Below are 24844 nucleotides of genomic sequence, written 5' to 3'. Positions count from 1 at the left end.
TGAGACTTGCAATTTCTGAGACAGGTTAGAGCTGCTGTTATTGTGCATGAGGGTCCGATGTTACTTGATGTTATGCAGGACTGCGAGGTATTATAGATGTGAGAAAGCGCCGGTAGCTGGCATCTCTATGCTGGCTGAGCAGTTGCAAACATTAGCATATTTTCACAGCAGAACTGCGTGCGATTACGCAGCCATGATCACAATAGCAATCCTTGCTGAATCAGGCCCATTGTTTCAATTGATGTAACGTGAATTATGCTGGGTTGCTATTTAGTATCTATCTGACTCTTTTCTGAATTTTATGTATTTTTCCTCTTGGTCCTGCAATAATTTATGAATTTATTTTTATGTACCTATTTTATATATTTATGTTTGTCTGTACACATTTACTAAATACTTACATTTTATGAAATTTTTCTTATAAATGTTTCTGCATTGTGACTTTGCTCCATCCTGCTTTGAATTTATTTTGTGCATTCATGAGAGTCAGCTCTTCATTGGTAGCAGCAGGCCATATGGGGCCTTAACTCATATCCCATTGTGAACACACATGCATCACTGTCTGTCGCACCCTGTGTTTTGTCCTTTTGCAAATTATTGTTTCATAGAAAATTGTTGTTTAAAACTTCTACTCTTCTTGTTCCCCTATTGTAATGAAGATTCACCCCCAGGAGCAGAAACCCTAGTGCACAAGGATTCTTCTTGGGAAATGTGGATAGGGAGTCAATTTGCCTTTGCAAATTGGATACAGCACTACCTCTGATTGCTAATAAGAAGGTTGATGATGAAGGTGTTAGCAGGGCAGATTGTATTCGCTGGTATCTATCTATACTGTTGGTAGCTGATGGGATCTGGTCTAAAGACCATTTTTGTGTAGACTATTTAACTGTCAACCTTTTGACCCTGTCGACCATTTGCACCTGTCAACCTTCTTACATGTTGACCTTTAGTGTGTCGACCTTTTGTCCCTGTCGATCTATTTACTGTCTAACATCTGGTGACTATCTTTTTACTATAGATCTTTCAATCCACATCCATAGCTGATGCTGGACTGCTTGTTATTATATATGATTTTACAGATTTTGATAAACAACTTGAATGAACTTGTTGCAAATGATTTAACAGGAAGGAGGTGACTAGATAGTTAACAGTCCTACCTCTACTTTGGCACTAGAAATGCCACAGATCCATTGACAAATGTTGTCTGAATTTGGATAAAAATATGTCCACTCAGAAGAGGTAACTTTGTTAGTCTTTTGCCCAGGCATGACAATGCACTTCTTATCATGGACATGAAGTGCTATCACTGGTGGCTGATTTACAACATCATATTGCTGCAATTTTTAAAATTGTATTTGTCCACACATTCAAAATCAACATCCTAATTAGTGTCAGATGCACAATTTTTCCCCCCATCCTGTTGCACATTTACAACTTCCATAGTTGCATTTTCTATGTCTAAACCCTCATCATCATTAATTTTACTACTACTCATCCTCATACACTATTTGCAGAGGGTTCATAAATGGTGGAAGGAGGCATCTCTAGGATTACATTGTCAGAATCTGAAATGTCAGACTCACACATAGCACTTGTGGACTCTTCAGGAATCTGTGAAGTTTGGGAACACATAAGTTATTCTTTAGCCTTAGAGGGGTATTCAATATTTCATATCGGAGCTTTTACCTGTTATTTTACCTGCTATTTTTTTTAAGCCTGCACCCCTAAACCCCAATTCTGCACTTTTTTTCGCCACCTATTCAGTGGTGAAAAGTTATCCTCGTTTTTTTTCAAAGACTTTTCGAGCCTGCGAAAAGTCTTTGACATTGAATACGGTGTAAAACTAAAACCTGCGATAATGACGTCATAGGTGCGATATTAACGCAAAAAACGGACTTATCGCTCCATATTGAATTCCCCTATTAGTGTTCTTTTTCTGCACTGATTTGCCTGTTTTAGAGGTGACACATCTAGAGTCAGAGCAAGATGGTGGTGCATGTGAGGTTACAGAAGATGCCTGATTGTGTTTGGTCCTAGTTTTCTGAATAGGCATTCTAGTTCTAGAACTTATATTCAATCCAAAAGACGTAAGATTTCCAGGAAAATTTTGTCTTGATTTGTCTTAGTCTGTCTGATTTCTCCCAATCCGAACCACTCATATCTAGTGGCAGTCACGGGTCTAAAAAGCCGCAGTCACCGCTGTCACTCAGTCAACTCACCGCACACATGACCTTACTGACATTTACAGTGTGAGGTCTCTGCTGCATCTGCCTAGGCTGTCAGTACTGTAGTACAGCGCTGATAATCTCTGTTTACTAGAGATGTGCGCCAACCCTAGTGTTTTTGTTTTTGATCTGTAATAACTACATGTTTTGATTTTAGATTTGGCAAAATTGCACCCGTGGGTTTTGGTTTTGGATCTGTATTTTTTTTTTTTAATAATAAAAACTGAAAAAAGTCACAGAATTTGTGCCTGTTTTAGTTCCTACTGTATTATTAACCTCAATAACATTAAGTTCCAGTAATTTCCAGTAAATTTTGACCACCTCACAGCTCACAATATTGTCTTCATTCAGATTAGGCCAAAAGGTTGCATCGAGCTAACTAGCTGACTAAGCTAACCTACAACAGTGGGCAGCACAAACATGTGGCAATGTAACTTCCAACATGGCACATCTAGGAAAGAGAATGGCACTGTAGTGGCAGACAAGAAGACAGTTTAATAAACTATATGACACCATAAAAAGAACACAAAAATGTTTTCATTACTCAAGAACTAGATCAGAGACTCAACGAAGATGGAGTTGGATACCTGATGATGACTGACAGTTGTTACCACACACTCACATGACTGGCAGAGATTTGATTGACAGGGTCATTAAATCTACATGGAGTAAAGAGCGACACACTTTTGGTCGACATGGCTTGTTTGTTTAGTAAACCTACAGTAACAAAAGGCAAGTTGATCCACCATACTATATTTGGTCATCAAAAATATTTTTATCCAGATTCAGGGGTCTATTTACTAAGCAGTGTTAGGAGACAGAGTGAAAGTGATAAGAAAGTGATATGGTGCCAGCCAATTAGCTCCCAACTGCCATCTCACAGGCTGTGTTTGAAAAATGACAGTTGGGAGCTGATTGGATGGCACCATATCACTTTCTTATCACTTTTCACTCTGTCTCTTAACACTGCTTAGTAAATAGACCCCCTAAAAAATGTTAAACGCCAGGGTGTGCCTATATCATCCAAAGTATGCAAAGGGCAGCAATTCTGGCAGCAGAGTGCCGATCCTGGCACCCTGCAAGGCAAAAGTACAGCTTGTGGAGTGGCGACAGTGCCGCCCACAGAGCCTCTGTGTGAGGTTGCACCACTTGGTCATACTGTACTGTATATTTTTTATATACCATACTGTACCATGTTGGGCCCAATGCCAGCTTCACAGACTACAGTAAATTTTGTACTACAGTATACTGTACTGGTTTGTGTTGTTATTCCGGTAGAGACTTGTCGTACAGTAGGATTTTTGGTACAGTATACAAAAATATCTTTTTGCTTTATGGATAAAATATTATGGCAATCAACAACTACAGGATGCTCTCGCGCGCCCTCCAAGGTGTCAACGATATCCCCAATGGGCTGTACATGCAGTATTAGGGATATTGTTAACCCTCCCACCCTCTCGTCTTTTCTCACTGCCGGCATCAGCAAGTGTGCATAGAGTACACTTGATGACAGTGGCACCATGGCGAACAATATCGCCTCATACACACCTGGTCTAGTGCCCATGGCTTATACTGTACAGCAAGTGTATACTGTCAGTAAAGTGTAATAACACAGTAGTAATAGTACTGTCAGGCTGAATTTATTGACATTTTTCCACATTGTTTTCAGTCAAAATGATGAAATTTTTTTACCCACAGTTCGAGAAACCGTAGGGCCCCAGCCCCCCACACAGTTCAAAAAACCAAAGGGCCATGGCCCCCCCCTGCCCCGGAGCCTGCAGCCGGGCCCAGTGGCCTTGCAAGTATGCGTAAGTACAGTACTGTACACTACATTGTTTTCTATCTCTCTCCTTTTTTTCATTTGTCTTTCTATCTCTCGTACACTAAAAATGCATCTCCAACCTCTTCTCCTTATACACTAATTCTTTCTGTCCTTGTGTTTTTCTAACTTTCTCCACAGTTCAAGAAACCAAAGGGCCCCAGCCCTATCCCCCCTGCAGCCAGGCCCAGTGGCCTTGTGCATCCGCTTAAGTACAGTACTGTACACTACATTGTTCTCTCTCTCTCATACACTAAAGACGCATCTCCAACCTCTTCTCCTTACACACTAATTCTTTCTATCCTTGTGTTTTTTTTATTCTCCAGTACAGTTATATATTTCTTTATTTTCACAGGCCAAGAACGGACGAGCTGGACTCCCCTCCCCAGCCAAGTAAGTACTGTACTTTATAGAGTAGTATAGGACATTTTGTTTTACTACTGTAATGTTACAGTATCTTTGCTTTCTACTTTCCCATTGAGTACTGTACTTAACTCTGTTATTCTTTTCTTTACGCAGAACACCTCAATATTATCATTATGGAGCTGGACAGTGAGCACAGCACCGATTCTAGTAAACCTTAACCTTGTGTTTTTTGGTTAGGGTTAGGCACCCCTGGGAGTGTTCAGTTTAGGGTGTGGGGAGGGGGGTTAAGTTTAGGCACTAACAGGTGTAGGTTAGGCACTAGGGTGGAGGTTAGGGAAGGCATTCATAATAGGTTAGGTGGGGAGAGGGTAAGGTAAAGGTAAACTGTAGTTTTCTTACTATCCGATGTTAGGATCTTTTCCGTCGGGCTCCCCCAAGGCATCAACGATATCCCCAGTGGGCTGTGTGCATCGAGTACATTTTCTTCTACTGTATCTCTCTCCTTTTTTTCCTTTTCACAGTGTGTCTCTCTCTCCCCCTCCTCTACACCAAAGACGCATCTCCAACCTCTTATCCTTACACACTAATTCTATCTGTCCTTGTGTGTTTTTTTATGTTTCAGTACTGTACAGTATATTTTGGTGACCTGTCTTAACGGGCTTACACACTAGATGATTTTGATGAATGATAAAAATATGGTTAAATGATACAGTATACACTATTGTTCATATCTTCTCGTGTGTACTGTATGCAGTAAATGACCAATGATGCCTGCTCGCTCCCTCAGGTCATCATCGATATCCCCACTACTGTACATGTTGTCACAATTACTCCCTTGCCTCACAGATTTATCATGTACAGTACTGTACTTCAGGAGATACCATTAAAGCATCTCAGTCATGTTCTCATTGCTTTGTTGCCTTTCTTCCTTGCCTTTTACTGTACTGTAACTCTCTTGAAGTCATTGGCCCAAATGAAATTTGGCAGTAAAGTCTCACATTGGCTGAGTTTTATCTTCAAAATAGGAAAACATTTGGATGAGAGTTTACATCATTAGAGTTTTTTGCCTGTAAAAACATGGGAGTGTGCATGTTCTTGTTAAAATAGGCCAGTTTAAAAAGTTTGATACAGTAGTTTACAGTTTTTATTTTGTACTGTATTACTGTACTTTCTACTTCTCATGTGTGCACTACAGTACTGTACAGTATGTAGAGTCTTTCAGTAGATTGTGTTTGTTTTGGTGCTATGGAGGCTCTGGTCAAGATTTGTACAGTAGGGGTGTATTTGTTTCCAAATGGTTTTGAGGGAACCTGACATTACAGTGTCAACTTCAGTCCAACCTCTACTTCTTACACACTAATTATTTCTGTCCTTGTGTTTTTTTTATTTTCCCCACAGTTCGAGAAAATGAAGGGAGCCAGTCTCCCCTACCCAGGAGCCTGCAGCCGGGCCCAGTGGCCTTGCAAGTCTGCATAAGTACGGTATTGTACACTGCATTGTTTTCTATCTCTCCTTTTTTTCCCTTGTCAGTCTCTTTATCTCCCTCTCTGTCTCTTGTACTCCAAACACGCATCTCCAACCTCTTCTCCTTACACACTAATTATTTCTATCCTTGTGTTTTTTTTATTTTCCAGTACTGTACAATATGTTTCGATGATCTGTATTAAGGAGCTTACACACCAGACAATTTTCATGAACGATAACAATATGGTTCAATTATATATTGTCCAAATGGTCTAGTGTGTATGCAGTAAATTACCAAGAATGCATGTGTGCACTCCCCCAAGGTGTCAACGATATCCCTAGTGGGCTGTACATGCAGAATTACGGATATTGTTAACCCTCCCACGCTCTTTTCTCACTGCTGGCATCAGCAAGTGTGCATAGCGTACACTTGACTACGCCGGCACCGTGGTGAACAATATCATCTCATACACACTTGGTCTAGTGCCCATGGCCCATACTGTACAATAAGTGTAGACTGTCAGTAAAGTGTAATAATACACAAGTAATAGTACTGTCAGGCTGAATTTATTGACATTATTCCACATTGTTTTCAGTCAAAATTACATGTTTTTTTTCCCTCAATTTGAGAAACTGAAGGGCCCCAGGAGCCTGCAGCCGGGCCCAGTGGCCCAGTGGCCTTGCAAGTCCGCGTAAGTACAGTACTTGTCAGTCGCTCTCTCTCTCTCTTTCTCTCGTACACTAAAGATGCATCTCCAACCTCTTTTCCTTACACACTAATTCTTTCTGTCCTTGTGTTTTTTTTTATTTTCCCCACAGTTCAAGAAACCAAAGGGCTCCAGCCCCCCTGTGCCCAGGAGCCTGCTCCCTGGCAAAGGCGCCTTTCCAGCCTGAGTAAGTACTGTACCGTACACTACTATATATTGTCTTCTACTGTATCGCTCTCCTTTTTTTCCTTTTTACAGTGTTTCTCTCTCCCTCCTGTACTCCAAAGACCCATCTTCAACCTCTTCTCCTTACACACTAATTATTTATGTACTTGTGTAACAGGAACATTCTGTTTATTTTTCCCACAGTCAGGACTATGGAAGGCCCTGGCCCCAGTACCCCACCGCCCAGGAGCCTGCACCCAGGCCACACAGCTGTTCCAGGCTGCATAAGTACAGTACTATACCATACACTACTGTACATTGTCTTCTACTGTATCACTCTCCTTTTTTCCTTGTCACAGTGTCTCTCTATCCCTCCTGCACTCCAAAGACCCATTTCCAACCTCTTCTCCTTACACACTAATTCTTTCTGTTCTTGTGTAACAGGAACATTCTGTTTATTTTTCCCACAGTTAGGAATATGGAAGGCCCTAGCCCTGGCCCCAGCCCCCATTGCCCAGGAGCCTGCACCCAGGCCACGCAGCTGTTCCAGGCTGTATAAGTACAGTACTGTACCATATACTACTGTACATTGTCTTCTACTGTATCACTCTCCTTTTTTCCTTTTCACAGTGTCTCTCTCTCCCTCCTCCTACTCCAAAGACCCATCTCCAACCTCTTCTCCTTACACACTAATTCTTTCTGTACTTGTGTAACAGGAACATTCTGTTTTTTTTCCCACTGTTCGGGAACATGGAAGGCCCCCCTCCACTACCCAGGAGCCTGCACCCGGGCCAAGCAGCCATTCCATTCTACGTAAGTACTGTACCATATCACTGTATCACTCTCCTTTTTTCCTTTTCACAGTGTCTCTCTCTCCCTTCTGTACTCCAAAGAGCCATCTCCAACCTCTTCTCCTTACACACTAATTCTTTCTGTACTTGTGTGACAGGAACATTCTGGTTTTTTTCCCACAGTTCGGGAACATGGAATAGAGGATGGCAGCAGCCCTCCCCCGAGCCGTAAGTACAGTAAACATTGTTCTACCACTGTGTACTTACAGTACTGTATGTTCCTTTTCAGTGTATCTCTCTCCCTCCTATACCTTATTCAAAGACTTGATACAGCACTGTATATAGTAGTTGATAGTTTCCATCCATGTTTCCCCCTTCAGACTTTCACATTTACAGTATCTTCAATGTACAGTAGAGCTATTGCAGTTTTTTTTTACATTTAGAGACAATGGACACAGAGGAGGACCCGGTGGCAAGGCCTCTTGAAGGTAAATTCTGAACAGTAAATACAGTAATGCACTGTATTACTAGAATGAAAATTGTTTTTTAAAACAGAATAAGGTGCGAGATTAAATCACCACTAATCTCAATTTATACAGATAGATATTATTCAATACCATACTCCAGCACTTTTGCATTACAATATTTCTTGTTCATGTTTAATTTTTTTGGGGGGGTATCTTACTGTAGCAACCAATCTCCATAGTACAGTATACTGTAACTGCACAAGCTTAATGGTACAATTTTAGAAAGTACAGCACTCTAAAGGTGCCCATCCACTTAAAGATATGAAAACCACTGCATGATTAAGACATTGTAATCATGCAGTCGTTTGTCAGTCTGTGATGAGCCTACTCTGAACAAGCAGTTGTTCAGTGCAGGGTCATCAATCATCTGCAAACATACTTTTCACGATGATAGATGTCTAAACGACCAGCTTGCATGCACATCGCTGGTCATTTTAGACATGTTTGCAAATGATTTATGAACTAATACATTATCGTTCAATCGCTCACATCAATCGTCTAGAGGATGGGCACCTTAAACCTACACAGGAGGCACAAAATGGCCACTGCATTTTGGAAAACATTAGCTTAACAGTACATTAGTATTTTGGATGTACTGTACATTAATTAAAGAGTTATATATATATATATATATATATATATATATATATATATATAGTACTGTATACAGGTATTATTAGACTTTACAGTAAGTGTCTCTGACTTACTGTAGCTGATCATCTTCCCACATACAGTAATAGTCATTAAATTGTGGGAGGTTACTGTATCTATTCCGCACCTAAAGCAACCCTCTGTCTGCCAGTCTGATGATTCATTCAGTGTCATGACCTTTGGTGTAGCAATGTTTGTACTGTACAGTATACAGTACTTTTCCTGCATTGCATTTCAGTGTACAGTACTGTAGCCATATTATTGTTTTGATTATTTATGTAGTTTGTTAGGAGCTAGTCAAACCATGTAGCACCATACCATATAAAGGTAATTACAGCACTGTAATGTGAATATGTTTTTTTCCAATACAGTCTTCCATGGGGACAGGGACCCTGAGGGATGCAGGGACAGGGCCCACCGCCACACCTGACAAGAGGTAGAGTACAGTATTTACAGTGGTGTCAATATTGTACAATATTGTAGATTAGTGTTGTAATACTGTACCTTTTTTTCTCGTCACAGACCAACTTCAAAACTTTTTGGAGATGTACATGTGGATGCAGCACATGGCCTTAGACATGTTTATTAATTATTTTTTATCTTTACTTTAATTTTATTTTGTTTTAATAAAAGTTTAATTTGTATACAACATGTTCTGTCTTTTCTTGCTACTTTGTATACAGTATAAGATAGTCATTTGTGCATAATATAGTAAGAAAAATACTTACAGTAACATACAGTACATTAAACTTTAGTGCAATAAGGTGCTGTACAGTACATGTACTGTACTCTACTTTGCAAAAGTAAACATACAGTAAAAAGTTTATTTAAATTTATTGATACTGTAGCAACAATACGGTAAGAAAATACTGTACAGTACTTAATGAAAACATACAGCAGTACATTACAGTATACAGCTTTAATTAATACTGCAAGTCACCCATACAGTACTTTTATTAATTTCACACCACTCTTAGGGGGTGATTTAATAAAGCTTGGAGAGAGATAAAATTGGAGATAAATAGCAACAACCAATTAGCTACTAACTGTCATTTTTCAAACACAGCCTGTAAAATTACAGTTAGGATCTGATTGGTTGGTGCTATTTATCTCCAATTGTATCTCTCTAAGCTTTATTCAATCACCCCCTTAAGCTTTAACTAAATAAATACACGACAACAGTAAAAATAGGAAAAAAAGAGGCCACAGACAAATTTATTAATAAAAAAGTATACATTATACAGTACTGCATATACATTACTTGAATTTTTTTTCAGTAAGTTTTTACTTAACAACTGTATTACACTAAGACATTATTAGTGCATTTCTAAGAGGGGTGCGGTGCCTGCTTCCGTGCAGGTGTACTTCCGTAGCATGCTTTGCACCATCTCACCATCAGCCCATATGTTGTTCATATGAACCTGGAATTCCAAGATGGACACGGACATGACTACTGTACAGTACAGAACCTAGGAGGAAGGAGATGATGTGAGAACAGTCCTACCTCAATGCCCACAATACGCCATACCGGACCAAGGACTACACAAAAAGATTAGGGTTTTAAGTAAGAATCATCACTGGCACTTTTGGCCTCAGATCCAGAGTTTCACCTACAGTATACTGTAGGCACTCGCGCACCAGGTGCAGACTCAACTTCGCACCGGAGTGCAAGTTCTACTGTATGCCCTGAAGAAATGAGGATAGGCAGAGATGAACAGACAGTAAAAGACAGACACACAAGTTCTCACCGGAGATGCTCTTGTTCTTCGTCCCAGTCGATCCCACACACAGGTCCCTGTAGTGTAAGAGAGAGAATATGATATGCAGGGCTCTTTCCTGCTCTAACAGTGTCACACTAATCCACTTATCCACATTAATATTGGCCCTAACTAACCAGCCTAACAAATTTATTAATAACTAATTTTTATTATAATTAAGCCTGGTGCTGAAAAAAGAAGTGCCCCTTGGCCCATAGCCCATATAACAATTTACAAAAAACTACCTGAAACAAGATGGAATTTGGGTGCCCCAGATGGAGGTGAACACCACCTGTCTTTTTGAAGGCAAAAGTTAAAATAACTCCAAATCCCCCCTAGCAACAGGGGGCCATGGGTTTCCCAAAGAACAAACTCCCTAGGAGCTAGAAGAATCAGAAGATTCCTCTGAATGCGATAACAGAGCACTAACATTAGCAAAAATGCTCTTCTCACCTGATCCTGATGTCGAAGGGACCACCACCCCGACCGCAGATGTACAGTAGAAGCACGGTGCACCCACTACTGTATGGCTGCAGCTATGGATGTGGATGTTGAAGCAGCCACTACTATATGAACCAAAGGAACCAGAAAACTTGAAATATCTGCATTACAAACAGCAACATCTAGCGCAGTAGCAGAAATTGGCAGCTGCAGCACAATCTGTGATGATGCTGTTGCAGATGGCTATGGTGGCAATGCGTGCCTTTGAACAAGGGGCAATGTACAGTAGGTGTAGGAGCCAGTGGAAGGGGTGGTTGAACCATTAGCTGCAGGCTTGCACACTAACTAGGCACATATTGAACCTGCTGCACATAAGGGTTAAACAGTGGAGGGGCAGTGACATAATGCTGCAAGATTTGTCCTGGGCCATGAGGAAAGGAGGGGGCGCAAAACTGCTTATTAATCCCCACTAATTGTGGTTGCAATGACTGTTAGAGTTCTCGTTGCTTTGACCAGGTGGCGGGGAGCACTGCGGTGGTAATAGGACATGGCAGGGGAATAGGGTTAAATACTGTATGAACAGAGGTGTGTGACAGCAGAAACGCGAGTACGGGGGGAAAGGGAAGAGAGAAATGAATGAAATTAAAGAATGAAAGGAAAAGAGGAAAACTATGAAGTACAGTACTGTACAGTAAATAAGGTAAAGGAAAGGTAAATAAAGAGCTTGTAAAAGAAATTAGGAGAATACTGCATATAAGGACAGAAAGCACAACCACAGTACTGTACATACAGTATGGACACAGTGTACACTACTTAACAGTCCGAATCACAAACTGAAAAGAGGAAGTTAAACCTCTCCTCCACATCACTAATTATGTAACATACATTATAGTATACGCTACATAGCAGTTGCTTGACCATTTCTTTCAATGACAACTTGTAAGACTGTATACAGATGATCAATATACTTGTTACACTGGGCACGTGTCAATACTGTTTTCCAAAACTTCATTATCCCATCCAAAAGTTGGTTTCACATCAGACCTGATGAACCTCTTCAACAGGGCCCAGACCAATTCAGTGGAATTCATGTCCAGTGACCTACAGGAAAGTAAAAAAAAAATATTCAGTCACAGTACTTTAATAAAAAGTGTACTAGAATGATTACTGTACAGTACTCTACATACTTTATTGTACAATAAACAGTTAATACAGCAGGACAATACTCACTCTGGTGGTTTGTGTTGCCAATTTATACCTCTCTCTTCCATGAATTTCACTGAAGCTGAATGTTTTGGATCATTATCCTGGAATAATCAATATCCTTATGGAAAGCATTTTCTCACAAATGGCACCATACATACATCTACTATTAGTTCTTGGAAGTAGGTCTTATCCATGATGAGAAATTATTGTCAGTAACAAGCGCACACTGTACAGGACTGTAAATAATTTTTATAACAAACATTACTGTACTATACCTTCACAAATTAAGATCGGTCCAGCATCCCAACAAGATATACCTCCCCATACATGGACCTTTAATGGATGCTTAGGACATGGTTTAAGTGAGAGATATGCACAGTTCTGGAAGGACCGTTTTGAGAACCTCTCGATAGAAACCAAAGTTTCATCTGTGAAAATGATGTCATTAAAATTCTCTCCACTCTCTATCCACCATTGTGCTTGTTCAACTCTCTTTTCTTTATTAACATCCCTTATCAAGGGATGTATCCTGTGGAATAAAAACAAGTTTTAGTTTACAGTCATGTAAAATCAGTGCATTATTAAGGACAGTTTACTGAATAAAATAGTGCACTGTACAGTGCATTTGTGCATTTTTGTACATTATAGTATTTTACATACCTTGTAGGGCCAACAGTCCATCCCAGTTCCTTACGCATCCGTTTGATGCTGGAACAGGAGATGTCCAGATCACATTCTGTTTTTAGAATATGTTTTATTTGTAAAGCTGTACGCTCATCATCCTCACAAGTTAATTTGTGCACAATCTTTTTGACGCTCCTATGGTAGAACACATACAGAGCATATAGAAATTATTGGACAGTTAGTGTTGAAATTGGAACACAAAGTACCAATCTAGCAAGTTACAGTATAATAAAAAAGGTTGCTGTAAAGTACCTACAATGTGCATTTAGAAGGAAATCTATATCTGGGCTGCGTTCTCTCAAATGCATGATAGCGCACAGTCTGTAAACTAACAAGAACACAACTCTCTTTCAGCCAGGCCTGGCTCTGTCATTTTGTTTTGTGTTCTTTTTTCATGTTTGCAATTATCTTGTTGATGGATTTGCTGATATTTGTCAGCATGTTTGACGACAAGAACTGTGAAGAGAACAAGAGAAATACAGTACTGTTACTGAGTATACAGAGTGAGTACAGTATGCATACTGTAATTTAATGTTCAGTATCTTAAAAAATATATCATACTGTACAGTATTTTAGAACACTTCATTAGTAATTGACCACAATCCTTTGTTGCCAATAATTGCTGTTCCAATTAGTAGTAATTAGTAGTCTCAGTTAATTCAGTCAGTTAATTAGTCAATTACTAATTAAGTGGCGTATTTATATTATATATATATTGTCTTTAGAGATATTAATTTTCATTGGCTTAGATTGAGATCATTCATTAACTGGAATATTAATTATTGATTATAGAAGATTGTGATCAATATAAATTTAGTGGTTACTACATATTGGATACAAATTATTAACAATAAGGGATTGTGGTTAATGTATACCAAGTGGCTATATATCGAATGTATTGTTTTTGAAGATATTAATTAATACTCATCATATGATAAATGCATGTACGTGCATGTCTATTATATGGCCTTTTGGATTTAAATAATTAGAAAGGATCATTAATTTAATAAAAATATTTTTATATATTAGTAACATTGTAAATTCCTAATAAATTATCTATATTTGAGCAGCGCCTCTTATTATTGATTTTGCTTGGTTTTCGCTTTTTGGATGTTATATTAGCAAACATTAATAGAGGCAACAGCTCAAATATTGCTGACTTTTTTAGGTGGACTGAGCACCAAGTAAAATACTACTTAATTGTACGGACTTGCTGCATGGATCGTCTCTTTGGCACGTATCACCAGTATAAACCCTTGAGATACTACTATCTGCAATGCTGCCTGACTTCTAAGTCACTGTTGTTGCTGCTCATTAAAGTGATCTACCTCTGCAACTCTGCCTGACTTCTGAGTCACCTTTGTTGCTGTACACTGAGCTTCTACAGCTGTTTCCTACAGTATCAACCCACTGGTACTGTAAGTAGCTTGGTATGTATAGTTCACGGTCATTTTGCTATGTTTGCTGTGTTAGATGCTTATTTGTGTATCGAGTTTCTATCACACACACCGTATACCACTGATCATTTCCTAGCCTCCCCCTACCCCTTTTAGCCTCCAGAAGCCATCCTCGCAGCCATCTTGTGTTTCCTCAGTGGTCATCTTAGTTTTAGTCACAATATTGCTGTATTTAATGTCCCACTGCCACAGTATGCCCCATCCTTTGCACTGGGCATGCACATTACTACTACATTAGATGAGCTTCCTTGCGCCACAACTAAGGAGCGACTCCACTGGGCATGCACCAGAAATCCCATTGCAATCCTCCCACTGGGCATGCACCAGAGACCTCTCAAACAGAGCTCACTAGCAGTTTCTAAAGTCATAAAATTACTATACTGTGCACTAGTGTCCGAGTCTGCGACAGCACAGAGAGTGTTGCAAGTGTGAAATTTCAACTGCATACAGTAGTAATACAGATAACTGGGCATGCGCAGTGCAATGATCTTCCATACTCCATGGCATAGCACTACATGGCGTATGGCTTGCCTCCACTGGGCATGCACCACAGATCCAATTGTAACCCCTCTACTGGGCATGCACCAGAAATCCTCTTGCAATCCTCCCACCGGGCATGCACCAGAGATGCCATTTATAACCCCTCGGAGCTGGCTGACAGCCACCACAGCCCCAACAGTGCTGACATTGATGCAAGTTTGCGCTTTAAATGCACAGTCAGTTTGTAATGCAGAGAGCTCTCTCTCAAACAGAGCCCACTACCAGTTACTGAACTCATGAAATCACTAAAGTGTACAAGTCTGGGACAGCATCAAAATTGACACAAGTTTGTGCTGTAAACACACAGTCAGTTTGTAATACAGAGACCTTTCTCTCAAAAAGAGCCCACTAGCAGTTTCTGAAGTCATGAAATGACTATTGTGTACAAGTCTGGGACAGCGTAGAATGGTGCTAGTGTGAAAATTCAACCACATAGTAATAGACAACTGGGCATGCCCAGTGATGATCTTCCATATGCCATGGCATAGCAATACATGGCATATGGCTTGGCTCCACTGTGCATACACCACAGATTCCATTGTCATTGTAACCCCTCCACTGGGCATCTCCACTTGGCATGTGCCAGAAATCCCATTGCAACCCCTCCACTGGGCATACACAAGAGATCCCATTTGTAACCCCTCAGAGCTGGCTGCCAGCCACCACTGCACCAACCATGCTGACTTTGACGCAAGTTTGTGCTCTAAAGTTTGTTCTGGGCATGCCCTCCACATGTATTGAATACTGAATACTGTAAGTGAAGATTTAAAAAAAAAAAACAAAAAACACCTATATTTTCAAGGTCTCGTACCCACGGGACAAGAAGAAGTGAGACTAGGCATTAGACTGCTAGGCCACACACTTCACCCATTACTACAGTACTGTAGTTCCTAAAGTAATGAAATCACTACAATGTCTAAGTCTGGGACAGTGCCAACAGTACTTATGTTGGCACAAGTGTGCAATTTCAACTGCACAGTCAGTGTGTAATATAGAGCTTAATGATTTCAAACTTTACTAGACATTCTTCTACCGCTTAATTATACATTCCTGATTCCATGTGGAAAACGCTGTACTACTGTATAGTGTACCGAATCACTACTTCTGTCAGCCAATCATCTGGCGGTGATACAGAACATGTATTGGAAATCAGACGCATGCACTATGTAGTTTAGGAAAAGTGACACCTGGTGGGCAAAAAGTTGTATTACACGTTATAACTTTTTTCCAGTGCTACGCTATGCTTCATTACGAAACTTTTGGAGTGGTGTGTGGAATGCCTTGTGTTGCACGCTTCATAGCATATGAAGAAACAAATTAGCTGGGCCCATCTGTCATAAGAAAAATCAGATCAGAGAAGTAGAAAGGATTGTTAAAAAGCAAGCATCCAAAATCCCAATGAATATTACATGTTAGATTGATTACTTATTAAAACTGAGTACAAATGTGCCATGTTTTGCACAAAAAATCAACTTGGTGGTGGGCATAAAAATTTCTTGACATTTTCTGCATTCACCAGCTGCAGGTAGATGATTTTAGTGGCTATAGTTATTCAACAAGGATTGCAACTTGTGGCTGAAGTGATTTGTTTGTTTGTGCCCTCACAAAATAAGCTGCTGTACCAAAAGGCAGCTGGCAATGATTTATATGTAAAAACTGGCTCTACTGAGGCAAGATGTCATCGCCATTATTATCTTCACCCTCCTCATCACTGTGTACATCATCTTCATCACACAAATATAATTTGTCCCAACTGGAATCCACTATTACTGGTGCCTCTGGACTTTGACATAATTGCCGGTAAAGGTCTTCCTCGTGGAATTTGTAGTTCATTTTGATGAATATCATCTTTTCCACATTTTGAGAAAGTAGCCTCCTGCCCCGATCCCTGACAAGGTTCTTGTCTGTGCTGAAAACTTTTTCTGAGTACAAACTGGAGCGTGAGCAGCTTCAGTAAAGCAAAGCCAGTTTGTGCAAGGGCACTACAGTAGACAAATGGACTGTGTGACATGCCTATATGGACACTGTCATTAAAATAATCATTAACCATTCTTTCAATGGTGACTGTATCATATGGAGTCACTGTAGAGGTGACATGTCACAAATTTTAGGCAAATCTATTACACCCAACCAGATGTCTAAATGTGTTGACTCATTTACATTACTAGTGGGTCTTTTAGGAGAGCTGAGTATTCTCCTGGCAGCTGCAGTTGTCGAAAAAACTGAAGGAGGAGATGCTGCTGTGTTATATGCCACGTGAGCTGACAACTTGTTGCCAACAGCTCTTTACATCTCTTCAGATATGTGTCCATTGGAAAGAAAGACACAATATACATAAACCTAGGATCAAGCACGGTCGCCAAAATGTATTGATCCGATTTTAAGATGCTGACAATCCTTGGATCCTGGCGAAGCAAATAAAGGACTTGGTCTACAAGCAGAATCATTTAGTTTCAGCTCCTCCTTCAGTTGTTCGAGCGGAGTATCCAAAAGTCTAATTAGGGGATTGACCTGAATCAAGCTAGTAGTGTCTGAACCCACTTTACAGGTGACAACTTTGAAGGGTTTCAGCACTTTGCAAAACAACAAAAGTATTCTACACTGTGCTGGAGTAAGGTACATTCTCCCTATGTCATAGATCGTTTGGATGGCTATTTGCTGTTCCTCCATCTGCAGAAGCATATAAAGGGTAAGATTCCACCTTGTTGCTACCACTTTGCTTCAGCTGGTGGCAGGGCAAATTAAACTATTCTTGCAGGTGCTGCAATCTTCTACATGCAGCTGCTAAATGCCAAAAATATCTCGAAAGTTTTCGGGCCACACACAGAGGGCCTCATTCAGAGGCGGTCAGAGGATGCAAGCGGTCATTCGGAAACTGGACGGCCGCTTGCATCCTGACCGCCTGCCTCTGTTGCGGTTGTTAGGCTGTGGGTTGACACCCACAGCTCTAATGACTGCTCCGGTGATGGTCGCGATGGTCAGAGACCATCGTGGCATACGACGAGACCCTAGGGTAGGGTCTCCCTTGTAAGCCCCGGAGAGCTTCTGGCTCTGTCTGAGCCAGAAGCTCTCCACTGACACCACTAGTGATGTCAGTTGGGCCTCCCCCAAACAGTAGGCATTCCCATGGGAATGCCTCCATTTGGGCTGCCACCCTCCCTGCCCGCCTTCCAAACGGGGCGAGGTGTCAATCAACATCGACAGCTCACCCCCTTTGGATCGAGACCTGCTACGACCGGCGCTGTCGGTCATAGCGCGTCTCATGCATGCACACGCCGGCGCCGTCGTGCGCATGCTCTGTGGGGGGCCATCGACCCGGTCCGAGCGCATCGGTGCTAACGACCGGGTCTGAATGACCCCCAGAATCTCCTGCATGGCCCTGTAATTTAAAAAAAATTCTGCACCACCAAATTGATAGTGTGAGCAAACCTTGGGGCATATTTTAAATAAAACAGGTCACAATATTTGTGGAGTTGTCTGAAATCAAATCACAAATACTAATGCAGATCTAATGCAGATCTAATACCAGCAACTGGGTGACAGCTGTCATACTTGTGTTCTCTATCAAAAGATTGTTTTACAGTCAATTGTTTTTTTTAAACTACAGATATGCCCAGCTACATCCTTGCCTGTAGTGCAGTGAATCGTGCCATGTGTGGTGCAAGACAGACTCCCACAATTGGAGATGCACATTTGTGTCTTCATAGGATTGAATGGAGAGCACTCCTGCGTCGGAGATGCCCCATAGCATATTGTGGCGCATAGCACGATGCGCATGCATGCTTGTGGCGCGATCAGCCACATTGAACTTGGGCACATCTGTACTACTAGTAGCAGTCTTCTTGGTTCCCTTCTGGGATGAAGATCTCCCTCTCAGCAGCGGCAGCCCTAATGCTCAAGGATTTTTTTGAGAAATCCTGGATAGGAGCGGACCAATGGGGCCCATCCATCAGCGATGGATTGCCACGATCCTGCGATGCTGCAACCTGGTGTTGTGGGATTGCAGAAATCCAACATGTTGGATTTTCCCAATTTGATGATCGTGATCAAAAAATTATCGCAATCATCAAATCGCCGACATTTAACATGGAAAATGTCTGCGATCCAGCGATGGATCGCAGAACATTGATGGTGGGAAGTCGGCATTTCCACCCAGTAATGCCAGCACTTCCCATCGCATCGCTGGATCACAAAATCCTGTGTCTGATGTATGGCCACCTTAAGTCAGCCTTATCAAATTGGATGCAGGACTAGTTCTGATCATAATAGAGGATATTGATGATGAGGGTTTTTTTTGATTGTGGAGATTGCGGGTGCTTTGATCTAGCAGAAAGAAGGGAGCTAGCTGACACTGGACTGCTTGTTGCTATTTTTTAGCATAAGTTTCTGATTTTGACAAAAACTTTTCATGCATGCACTGCAAATGACTTACCAGGGAAAAGGTTCCTAGGTGGTTTAAGTTCCTACCTCTGCTTACTTTGGCTGTACAAACACTACAGATGGCAAGACAAATGTTATCTGGCTTTAGGTAAAAATAATTCCACACATAAGAGGTGGATTTTTTTCATCTTATGCCCAGGCATGACAATGACATTCTTATTATCATGGGCATGAACTGTTTCTACTGGTGTCTCACTTACACAAAGAACATCCTCAATAGTGCCTGCATCAGCTGCACAAATACCCCCTCATCCTGTTGCACTTCTACCATAGCATCCTCAATGTCTAGATCAGCAACTTCTTGACTTGTGCTGCTCATCCCCAAATTGGCAGAGGGTGCAGATATGGAGGAAGGAGGTTTATCTGAGTTTAGAAAGGTCAGGCTTACACATAACACTCACGGACACACTTAGGGGTAAATTAACTAAAGTGAGAGTTTTTAGAAGTTGAGATTGTTGCCCATAGCAACCAATCAGATTCTAGCTATTATTGTCTAGAAGATGCTAGTTAAATGTTAAGTACAATCTGATTGGTTGCTATGGGCAACATCTCCACTTCTAAAATCTCTCCCATTAGTAAATATACCCCTTATGGTGTGTGCACACTGGGCCTGATTCAGAGCCGGATGCTCTGACAAGAGCCCTCGCTCTGAATCAGGGCCATCCTACCTATTATTGGAGCGGCCTCCTGGCCGCTCACATAGCTGTTGGTGACCACCCACAGCTTATGCGAGCGGCCAAAAAGATGGTCGCGATGGTCAAGACCATCGGGCTTGCGACAAGACCCTTGTGGTAGGGTCTCATCTGCCGCAAGCCCGAAGTGCATTTGGCTCTATCAGAGCCAAAAGCACTCCCACTGACATCACTAGTGATGTCAGTGGGGCCGGCCCCAGACGGAAGGCGTTCCCATGGGAACACCTCCATCTGGGCAGCCACACCCCCGGCACGCCCACCAAAGGGGGCGCGCTGTCAATCACCATCGACAGCACTCCCCCTTTGGTGCGAGACCCATAGCGATGGCTTCGCCATCACTATTCACGAGCGAGTTTGAATCAGGCCCTCTGGGTGATATTACTGTGCAATTGCACAATTATGACATCATAATCTTGCAATCGCTCAGTAATCATGCACAATCGCGCACTGTGATGTCGGAAACGACCAGTGATGCGCGCTCCCGCTGGTCATTTCTGACATTGTCCATTGCCTAAACATGCAGGCCAATCTGCCGATAACGACAGATTGGCTATATTCTGGAATGATGGAGGATGCCTACTACTCTGAATGACACATCATTCAGTGTAGGCACTACAGGGAATCAGGAATGACTGTACAATTACGGGGGATCAGGAATGACTGTACGATTATGATTTCGTACTGTCTTTCCTGATCGCCCAATGTGTACGCACCATGAGAGACTCCTCAGTGATTTGTGATGTATTTGAAAACACAGTTTGAACTACTGGCTTAGTGGTTTTACTTTTTTTGCACTGATTTTCCGGTTTTCATGTTTTGACACCTCTTTTACACTCTGGGTGAGAAGCACCTGCATCATCATAAGAGACATAAGAAGATGCCTCACTGTCAGTAGTTTAGAATAACCAATACAGTAAAGGCCAAGGCCTGAGCCTTTCCTTGCCACTGCATGTGGTGTATGGCATGCTGCCAATTTTATGTTTTTCTGCAATAAACTTTCTCTTTATTAGAGGTTTTTTTTTCTTTACCACTGTAACATGTTGATTTTTTCACTCAGCTCCCAGAAGTTCAGGTGTGCTTGGTTTTCAGAAAGCCAAGCCCCCACATCTCTACTGTTTACATGAGTGGGTGCCTGCCACTGGCCTGCTTTCTCCTTCCATTAACTCCTCCTCTTTGTTTGCAGGAGACGAGGAGGAAGAGCTGGCTGGGGCTGGGGCTGAGTTGATATCACATGTTCTACAGAAGGAATAGCTGTTGGTAGATGGACAAATTACTTAAGAAGTCTGCCCAGCCAAAGTGAGTTTCTCCCTTTCTTTTGCATCTGATCTCTGTAACCTGTCCTCTGAGCTCACTTCTTGGTGAGTGTACTTTCTTGAAGCAGTGGTAATGTTTATATACTTCTCAAATTAGTTCTAAATCAGTATGGTTTAATGTTATACTGTATGTCTAGAACGGGATGTAGTTATAATACCGATGACCGGGATGCTGTCTGTTTAAATCCCATCGTCAGAATCCTGCCCTGGGTCTAAACATACAAGGCTAAATCTAGATGCCAGCCTATATACTGATGCCAGAATCCTAACAGATGGCATACCAATCAAAGGTAAGCCAGGGCATCTTGGCTGTTAGCAGCAGAGGTTGTGGGTTAGATTTAGGCACCACGGAGGGATTAGGGTTAGGCTTTGGGTGGGGTTAGGGTTAGCAACCACTGGGGGGGTAAGGTTAGGAACTAAGGAGGAATGGCTAGATTTAGGCACCAAGGGGGGAGGGTTAGGTTTAGGCACTAATGGGGAGGGTTAGGGTGCGGGATGGGGATGGTTAGGCTTAGGCACCAAGAAGGGAGGGTTAGGGGGAGAAGGAGGTAGGGTTAATATACTTACCTGACCCCTGTCAGGATACGGAGCATTGGGATGCTGCTGTTGTCATTTTGAAAGATGGCATCCATACTGCCAGTATTTTATACCCAACCCGTCTTGAGCATCTGAAAGCACTGCTATTATATTGAAAGCCAATATATCTGAAAGATATATCATGTACATCTGCCTGTGTGTATGAGCGATTGACCAACTCATATGGTAGACACAGGAACCAGCGATAATGACATCACAATTGGTTCCTACGGCCAGGTATATTGGTTGGCCGATTGGTAAGTGTGTATGCAGAGCAGCATATTTACCAAATCGGTCAGCCAGCCAATCCATCAGCCAAGTGTATACCCCACATAACAGTGGGTCTAATTCAAAGATGTAAGTAAACCCATTGGATTGATATGCTGTGGATGTCTGGGGGCAGAGTAGGGATGGCACCAGCCTGTATTTCCAAAAATGGGGGCATGTCACCCCCAGTAGGAAAACTGAGGCCAGGGTCTGCGTCAGAGTATGCAGATTTCCTGACCTCGCAGGTAGGCAGGAGGTCGCAAGTCTGAGTAAGCTTCAGCTTACTCAGATAACTGATGCTGGAAACATCATGGCTGATGATCGCGATGTCGATCTGATACTGTGTTTTTCGGGTGTAGCACTTGGATCGCATATGATGGCCGGGAGCGTCTCTTTCCTTCAGATGCCTCCTGCAGCATTAGCATATTTACACATCAATACTGTAATCAAAGATGCAGCATTGATATGTTCTGCGTCCATCTCTGAATCAGTCCTAGTAACATTGATGTTTACTTGTGCAAGTAAGACTAAGGTCCTGATTTAGATATTTACACAAAGTCATTATTTTCAAAGATCGAATGATTGTTTGCAAATGCGCAAGCGTGAAAGCTGCACTGCGCACCCACAGCGATTGCATTGTGATTATTTACACACATAGGCCCGTATTTAATTTAAGGTGAAAAGTCCAGTCTTTTCACCTGCTGGACTTTTCGCCTCCTTCGCCTGTTTTCCAGGCTGAAAAGTTGCTCGCGTGCCTGCTATTTCCAGTATTCGATTTCAAAGTAGGCGAAATCGGGAACCAGTGAAACTTGGATCAATGAAAAATTACGGGAATTTGGGGGAAATAATCCTAGGACCCCCCTAAAGATGGCCAGACATGGAGGATCACTATGGGTACCCCAGTTTTTGCCTGCAGTAGAAAGTCGGGTTTTTAAATAGTCGCGCAGGTGCATAAATGCGACTTCGAAGAAGGTGATGCAGAAGAGCATTTAGAAGGTTTTTTTGGGAAAAATAACTATGGCCATCAATTTAGGGTACTTGAAAATGGGTGCAAGCATATTTGAAAGTCCCTGAAATTATTTTAAAAAATTCTGCAAAAATGCACCTGCCGCTACTCCCGCAATGAAAACAACTGCCGCATTTAAGGGAACCCCTCTGGACTCCATTCCGCTAATTTAGAAGTGTGTTCCCTATTTTTTTTTATAAAACCCCAAAATTTTAAATCTTTTTTTGGGGTGTCTATATTGTTTTTTTTTTACTTTTATTAACACAGGTCGTTTTAAGGGGGCATTCCCAAGGGTGAGGGCTATTTTTTTGAAGCATGCACCCCTATACCCCAATTCTGCACTTTTTTCGTCAACAAAATGCTGGCAAAAAATTATCCCCGTTTTTTAACATTGACTTATCGCACTGGCGAAAAGTCAATGTAATTGAATACGGACATATTGGAAATAGGCAAAGATAACATCATCGACGATAAATTATCGCCGAAAACGGACTTTTCACCCCATATTGAATATGGCCCATAGTGTCTGATTGAGATTTGCGAATAGAGGGCCTGATTCAGCTTGGATCGCATCCAATCGGGCGATTGTTGCATTCTGTGCATGCGTATGCATCTCAGTGCGCGAGCCGGTAACTGCGATCGGGACTATGATTGCTGTGACTATGCAGACCCTTCGCCAGTGATTGGCAGGAAGTGCCATTTGTGGGAGGTGAAAGGGGGGTGGTCGGGGAAATGCAGGCTTGCCAGTGCATTAGAAGTGAACGCCATTGCAGGGGCGTGCATAAATTAGCCACTGCAATGCCTTACCCAGCCTGAGTACTCATAGCGTGTGATGAAGTTAGCTATATCTGAGTAAGGTCAGACTGTGTGCAAGTGTGCATGAGGCTGCGATGGTACTTGATTGCACTGATGGTTTCGCAGTCTTGCTAAACATTATGGATGTGTGTATGGTAAAGTGGGCGTCCCTATGTAGTGCTGCGGCGGCATAGTGATTGCAATGAATTAGCATACTATCGCAGTTGAACTACGTGTGTAATCGCGATCGGTAGTGAATCAGGCCCAGAATAAGAAAGCAAAAGTAACTCTGTATCTTGGTAAAACCATGTTGATCTGCAGGTGGGGTAGATTTAAAATGTGAAGAGAGTTTTAGATTTTGGAGGGGTGTGACCAGACTGACATCTAAATTGCAGTGTAAAAATAAAACTGCCCAGCATTTGTGGGTTACATGCAAAGTCAGCCAGTATTTACCCTGCATGCAATTTTTTTTAATGTATTTGCACCCCTTGCACTGCAACATGGTTTGTCCAGATGGACAGTTACTTGCTCTATCTTACTCTTTTCCCAAATCTGAATCAGGCCTATAGGAACCATCAGTGAGTGACAGATTGTCAGTATTTGGGGGTGGTTAGAAAACCGCAGACATGTCTGATCATTTAAACACAGTTTCACGGGTGTGCATAAATTAGTTATTGCAGTCTCCTTTGAAGTATATGAGCACTCAGCATGTCAGGAGAGCTCAGCATGCGCGAGCCCCACAGAGCGACTGAAATTCAGTTGCTCCGGGGGTCACAACAAGACGGGGCGGCTGTCGATGTTTATGACAGCTCGCCCCGTTTTGTGGGCTGGTAGGGGGGGGTGGCCGGACAAATGCAGGTGTTCCCTTAGGAACGCCTGGCATTTGTAGGAGGGCTTACTGACTCACTTATGATGTCAGTAGAGGACTTCCTGCCCTATTAAAGCAGAAAGTAGA

General features: G+C 41.9%; 1 long non-coding RNA gene across 1 annotated transcript; it reads left to right on the top strand.

Annotated features, from left to right (window-relative positions):
- Window positions 1-3960: 3960 nt before the first annotated feature.
- On the top strand, window positions 3961-4617 carry LOC148476863 (uncharacterized). The gene is made up of 3 exons (XR_015872595.1): window positions 3961-4033; window positions 4400-4437; window positions 4564-4617. It is a non-coding gene; the product is annotated as an uncharacterized LOC148476863 (long non-coding RNA).
- Window positions 4618-24844: the final 20227 nt, after the last annotated feature.

The sequence above is a fragment of the Taudactylus pleione genome, unplaced genomic scaffold, assembly GCF_031769625.1.
Source record: "Taudactylus pleione unplaced genomic scaffold, aTauple2 ptg000763l, whole genome shotgun sequence".
Taxonomy (NCBI): Eukaryota; Metazoa; Chordata; class Amphibia; order Anura; family Myobatrachidae; genus Taudactylus; species Taudactylus pleione.
Note: the sequence above shows the minus strand (reverse complement) of the source record. Positions and strands in the feature narration are given on the sequence as shown.